The sequence below is a fragment of the Bombina bombina genome, chromosome 7, assembly GCF_027579735.1.
Source record: "Bombina bombina isolate aBomBom1 chromosome 7, aBomBom1.pri, whole genome shotgun sequence".
In the NCBI taxonomy this organism is placed as follows: domain Eukaryota; kingdom Metazoa; phylum Chordata; class Amphibia; order Anura; family Bombinatoridae; genus Bombina; species Bombina bombina.
Window position 1 is genome coordinate 4,055,364 of NC_069505.1, and position 7,515 is coordinate 4,062,878.

Here is a 7,515-nt window from a genome sequence, read left to right on the forward strand (position 1 = left end):
CCTACATAAAACTATTAACCACTAATCTGCCTCCCTTAACATCGCCAACACATAAATAAAACTATTAACCCCTAATCTGCTGCCCCTAACATTGCCGCCACTTACATTACAGTTATTAACCCCTAATCTCCCTATTTAAAGATTATTAACCCCTAATCTGCCATCCGCCCACACCGCTGCTATAATAAACCTATTAAACCCTAAACCTAACCCTAACCCTAATGTAACCATAACCCTAATACCCCCTAACTTAAATATAATTAAAATAAATCTAAATAAAACTTACAATTATTAAAGGGACATAATACTCATATGCTAAATCACTTGAAACTGATGCAGTATAACTGTAAAAAGCTGACAGGAAAATATCCCCTGAGCATCTCTATGTAAAAAAGGAAGATATTTTACCTCACAATCTCCTCAGCTCAGCAGAGTAAGTTCTGTGTAAAAAGTTATACTCAGCTGCTCCCAGCTGCAGGTAAAAAAATGAAGAAATGAACAGCAGCCAATCAGCATCAGCAGTGCTGAGGTCATGAACTCTTACTGTGATCTCATGAGATTTGACTTAACTCTCATGAGATTTCATAGTAAACTTCTTTTACCTGATTGGTGAAATAACATGAGAGTGCATGAGGCTCATCCCTTCGGCTGTCCCGGGACAGACATACTAATATGCTGCTTAGAAATCCTTTACAATGGGAGGTGGCTGCTGAGGAACTTTTGATGTAAAATATCTTTCTTTTTTTACATAGAGATGTTTAGGTGATATTTTCTAATCAGCTTTTTACAGCTATGCTGCATCACTTTCAAGTGTTTAAACATTTGGGTATTATGGCCCTTTAACTAAATAATTCCTATTTAAAACTAAATACTTACCTATAAAATAAACCCTAAGCTAGCTACAATATAACTAATAGTTATATTGTAGCTAGCTTAGGTTTTATTTTTATTTCACAGGTAAGTTTGTATTTATTTTAACTAGGTAGACTAGTTAGTAAATAGTTATTAACTATTTACTAACTACCTAGTTAAAATAAATACAAACTTACCTGTGAAATAAAACCTAACCTGCCGTCATTCAGATGGCATCTTCTATCTACATCCATCCGGCGCAGAGCAGGTCCATCTTAAAGACATCCGGCGCGGAGCATTGTCTTCTTCCGATGGTCAACAAAGAATTAAGTTTCCCTTTAAGGTACGTCATCCAAGATGGCGTACCTTACATTCCAATTGGCTGATAGAATTCTATCAGCCAATAGAAATTAAAGGGTAAAAAATCCTATTGGCTGTTGCAATCAGCCAATAGGATTGATAAGTGATTGATACTGAAAATTAAAATATTTGATAAACAATTTTTAAGTTTAGATAATTAAGCTGTTAGCAATGTTGATGGTGAGACTGCATTCGTAGTTGTCTACTGCCCCCTAGGGGATTAAAAATGGTATGACAGCCAAATGGATTGACTACTAGAACACATGCAAATCCAAATGAACCAATGAGAGGGACAAGCTCAGAGGGGCAATGTAAAGACAGCTCCGTTAAGGGCCTATCATACATCACCAATGATTAGAATAAGAAAAGGGTGGGGTATATCACATAATATAACCTCATGCAAGGAGAGAGAAAAAAAAGTATTTTTGTCTGCTAGCTTTTGACTGAAAACTTTGCTGCCATTTTTGGGACACAACTTATTGATCTGTATTGCAATACCTTTCTTCATATGAGGTGGCCTGAATATACTTGGAAAAGCTGGAACACATTTAATTTGGTTCATGTGGTGATGACTGTTCTATATTTTTAATATTAGACAAAGGTATTCTAAGACTATAGTCTGATTGCAGCTATACAGATATATTTTAGGAATTACCTTATTGTAGATAAATTAGAATTTATTTCTGCTCAGATAAATTGGCTGTTTGCATTAATAATATATATAACTTCTGGTGTTTTAATTAGAGTTATATAGAATCATTTGTGGGCTAAGTAACTTAATTATATTTGTCTGGAAATTAACAAACCATACCTTGGTATCTTATTGTGGCATTTTAATGCAACTCTCATTTGGGAGATTATTTTGAATAAGGTAATTTGTAAAGGTATATTTTTATGATTGTTGTATAAAATATTGTAACAGTTTAAGCTTTTATAGTTTGAATCATAATCTGGTTCCTATAAATATAATTCAATATGTTTATAACTTTAACTAACATAAAAAATTTAAGAATAACATGAATTTATCAGGTAAGTTCTTACATAAATTATTTCTTTCATATTGGCAAGAGTCCATGAGCTAGTGACGTATCGGATATACAATCCTACCAGGAGGGGCAAAGTTTCCCAAACCTCAAAATGCCTATAAATACACCCCTCACCACACCCACAATTCAGTTTAATGATTAGCCAAGCAGTGGGGTGATAAAGAAAGGAGTAGAAAGCATCAACAAAAGAAATTTGGAAATAATTGTGCTTTATAATAAAAAATCATAACCACCGTAAAAAGGGTGGGCCTCATGGACTCTTGCCAATATGAAAGAAATTAATTTATCAGGTAAGTTCTTACATAAATTATGTTTTCTTTTATGTAATTGGCAAGAGTCCATGAGCTAGTGACGTATGGGATAGCAATACCCAAGATGTGGAACTCCACGCAAGAGTCACTAGAGATGGAGGGATAAAAATAAAAACAGCCATTTTCCGCTGAAAAAATTAATCCACAATCCAAAAAAATAAGTTTATTCTCATAAATGAAAGAAAAAAACTTAAATCAAAAGCAGAAGAATCAAACTGAAACAGCTGCCTGAAGAACTTTTCTACCAAAAACTGCCTCTGAAGAAGCAAATACATCAAAACGGTAGAATTTAGTAAATGTATGCAAAGAGGACCAAGTTGCCGCTTTGCAAATCAGATCAACTGAAGCTTCATTCTTAAAGGCCCACGAAGTGGAGACTGATCTAGTAGAATGAGGTGTAATTCTCTGAGGCGGGACCTGACCCGACTCCAAATAAGCTTGATTAATCAAAAGTTTCAACCAAGAAGCCAAGGAAATAGCAGAAGCCTTCTGACCTTTCCTAGGACCAGAAAATAAAACAAATAGACTGGAAGTCTTCATGAAATCTTTAGTAGCTTCCACATAATATTTCAAAGCTCTTACCACATCCAAAGAATGTAAGGATCTTTCCAAAGAATTCTTAGGATTAGACACAAGGAAGGGACAACAATTTCTCTATTAATGTTGTTAGAATTCACAACCTTAGGTAAAAATTGAAAAAATGTCCACAAAACTGCCTTATCCTGATGAAAAATCAGAAAAGGAGACTCATAAGAAAGAGCAGATAGCTCAGAAACTCTTCTAGCAGAAGAGATAGCCAAAAGGAACAACACTTTCCAAGAAAGTAATTTAATGTCCAAAGAATGCATAGGCTCAAATGGAGGAGCCTGTAAAGCCTTCAGAACCAAATTAAGACTCCAAGGAGGAGAAATTGATTTAATGACAGGCTTAATACGAACTAAAGCCTGTACAAAACAGTGAATATCAGGAAGTATAGCAATCTTTCTGTGAAATAAAACAGGAAGAGCAGAGATTTGTCCCTTCAAGGAACTTGTAGACAAACCCTTATCCAAACCATCCTGAAGAAAATGTAAAATTCTAGGAATTCTAAAAGAATGCCAAGAGAATTTATGAGAAGAACACCATGAAATGTAAGTCTTCCAAACTCTATAATAAATCTTTCTAGAGACAGATTTACGAGCTTGTAACATAGTATTAATCACTGAGTCAGAGAAACCTCTATGACTTAGTACTAAGCGTTCAATTTCCATACCTTCAAATTTAATGATTTGACATCCTGATGGAAAAACGGACCTTGAGACAATAGGTCTGGCCTTAACAGAAGTGGCCAAGGCTGGCAACTGGACATCCGAACCAGATCCACATACCAAAACCTGTGTGGCCATGCTGGAGCCACCAGCAACACAAATGATTATTCCATGATGATTTTGGAGATCACTCTTGGAAGGAGAACTAGAGGCGGGAAAATGTAAGCAGGATGATAACACCAAGGAAGTGTCAGCACATCCACTGCTTCCGCCTGACCATCCCTGGACCTGGACATGTATCTGGGAAGTTTCTTGTTGAGATGAGAGGCCATGAGATCTATCTCTGGAAGACCCCACATCTGAACAATCTGAGAAAACACATCTGGATGGAGAGACCACTCCCCTGGATGTAAAGTCTGATGGCTGAGATAATCTGCCTCCCAATTGTCTACACCTGGGATATGCACCACAGAGATTAGACAGGAGCTGGATTCCACCCAAGCAAGTATCCAAAATACTTCTTTCATAGCTTGGGGACTGTGAGTCCCACCCTGATGATTGACATATGCCACAGCTGTGATATTGTCTGTCTGAAAACAAATGAACGGTTCTCTCTTTAACAGAGGCCAATACTGAAGAGCTCTGAGAATTGCACAGAGTTCTAAAATATTTATTGGTAATCTCGCCTCTTGAGATTTCTAAACCCCTTGTGCTGTCAGAGATCCCCAAACAGCTCCCCAACCTGAAAGACTTGCATCTGTTGTAATCACAGTCCAGGTTGGCCGAACAAAAGAAGCCCCTTGAACTAAACGATGGTGATCTATCCACCACGTCAGAGAGTGTCGTACATTGGGATTTAAGGATATTAATTGTGATATCTTTGTATAATCCCTGCACCATTGGTTCAGCATACAAAGCTGTAGAGGTCTCATGTTAAAACAAGCAAAAAAAAACACTAGTTGATTTGTGTGAGATTCTGCAGAATGTAAAGACTGAGCTAGTACCAAGATATCGTCCAAATAAGGAAACACCGCATTACCCTGTTCTCTTATTACAAAGAGTGGGGCACCTAGAAACTTTTAAAAGATTCTTGGAGCTGTTGCTAGGCCAAATGGAAGAGCAACAAATTGGTAATGCTTGTCTAGAAAAGAGAATCTCAGAAACTGATAATTCTGGATGAATCGGAATATGAAGGTATGCATCCTGCAAGTCTATTGTGGACATATAATATCCTCGCTGAACAAAAGGCAGATTAGTCCTTATAGTCACCATCTTGAAAGTTAGTACTCTTACATAACGATTCAAAATTTTTAGATCCAGAACTGGTCTGAATAAATTTTCCTTCTTTGGGACACTGAATAGTTTTGAATAAATCCCCAAACCTTGTTCCTGAAAAGGAACTGGCATGATTACCCCTGAACACTCCAGGTCTGAAACACACTTCAGGAAAGCCTGAGCTTTTACTGGATTTGCTGGGATACGTGAGAGAAAAAATCTTCTCACAGGAGGTTTTACTCTGAATCCTATTCGATACCCTTGAGAGACAATGCTCTGAATCCATTGATTTTGGACAGAATTTATCTAAATATCCTTGAAAAACCTTAATCTGCCCCCTACCAGCTGAGCTGGAATGCGGGCCGCACCTTCATGCAGACTTAGGGGCTGACTTTGGTTTCTTAAATGGCTTGGATTTATTCCAATTTGAGGAAGGCGTCCAATTGGAAACAGATTCCTTGGGGGAAGGATTAAGTTTTTGTTCCTTATTTTGACGAAAAGAACGAAAACGGTTAGAAGCCTTAGATTTACCCTTAGGTTTTTTTATCCTGAGTCAGAAAAACTCCCTTTCCCCCAGTGACAGTTGAAATAATAAAATCCCACTGAGAACCAAATAAATTATTACCTTGGAAAGAAAGAGATAGTAATCTAGATTTAGATGTCATATCAGCATTCCAAGATTTAAGCCACAAATCTCTTCTAGCTAATATAGCTAAAGACATGGCTCTAACATCAATTTTGATAATATCAAAAATGGCATCACAAATAAAATTATTAGCATATTGCAGTAAGCGAAAAATGCTAGATATGTCAGAATCCAATTCTTGTTGCGCTAAATTCTCCAACCAGAAAGTTGATGCAGCTGCAACATCAGCCAAAGAAATTACAGGTCTGAGATGATGACCTGAATATAAATAGGCCTTCCTTAGATAAGATTCAAGCTTCCTATCTAAAGGATCCTTAAAGGAAGTACTATCTTCCATATGAATAGTGGTAAGTTTAGCAAGAGTAGAAATAGCCCCATCAACTTTGGGGATTTTTCCCCAAAACTCTATAGAATTTGCTGGTAAAGGATACAATTTTTTAAACCTTGAAGAAGGAATAAAAGAAGTACCTGGCTTATTCCATTCCTTTGAAATCATATCAGAAACAGCCTCAGGAATAGGAAAAACCCCTGGAGAAACCACAGGAGGTTTAAAAACAGCATTTAAACATTTATTAGACTGAACGTCAAGAGGACTGGTTACCTCAATATCCAAAGTAATTAACACTTCTTTTAATAAAGAACGCATATACTCTATTTTAAATAAATAAGTAGATTTGTCAGTGTCAATATCTGAGGAAGGATCTTCTGTTTCAGATAGATCCTCATCAGAAGAGGATACATTATTATGTTGTTGGTCATTTGAAATTTCATCAGCTAAATGAGAAGTTTTAAAAGACCTTTTTACGTTTATTAGAAGGTGGAAATGCAGACAAAGCCTTCAGAATAGATTCAGAAACAAATTCTTTAAAATTCATAGGTATATCATGCACATTAGAAGTTGAAGGAACTGCAACTGGCAATTTACTATTACTGATGGACACACTGAGGGGTAGTTATCAAGCCGTCTACTTTACCTGCCTTCGCCGGACCAATACGCCTGCCTAAGCTCGGCCTACCATCGCCGCCGCGGACCTGAATACATTCGCCTAAGTTATCAAAAAAGCTGTCAAAAAGCTGTGCACCAAATACGGGGTGATGAGCAGCGGACTGTGATAGTTATCACTCATCCGATCTCGCTGCTCTTCGGCTTTTTGACAGCTTTATTGACAAGCTGTCACTAAGCACCCACACTCACTACACTGTTCTACCCCCTATACCGGCGCCCCCGGAGCCCCCCGTAACTAAATAAAGTTACTAACCACTAAACTGCCGCTCCTAGACCCCGCCGCAACTCTTATAAATGTATTAACCCCTAAACCGCCGCTCCTAGACCCCGCCGCAACTCTTATAAATGTATTAACAGCCAATAGAATGCGAGCTCAATCTGATTGGCTGATTGGATCAGCCAATCAGATTGAACTTCAATCTGATTGGCTGATTTAATCAGCCAATCAGATTTTTCCTACCTTAATTCCGATTGGCTGATAGAATCCTATCAGCCAATCGGAATTGAAGGGACGCCATCTTGGATGACGTCCCTTAAAGGAACCTTCATTCAGTCGTCGGCCGTCGGGGAAGAAGGATGTTCTGCGTCGGCGGGATGAAGATGGATCCGGAAGAAAGAAGATTGAAGACGCCGCTTGGAAGATGACATCGCCCGGATGGAAGACTTCTTCAGCAACGCCTGGATGATGACTTCATCGGATGGAAGACTTCTTCAGTGCCCCTTGGATGATCTCTTCTGCCGCTCCGGATCTCCTCTTCGGTTCCATCGGTGG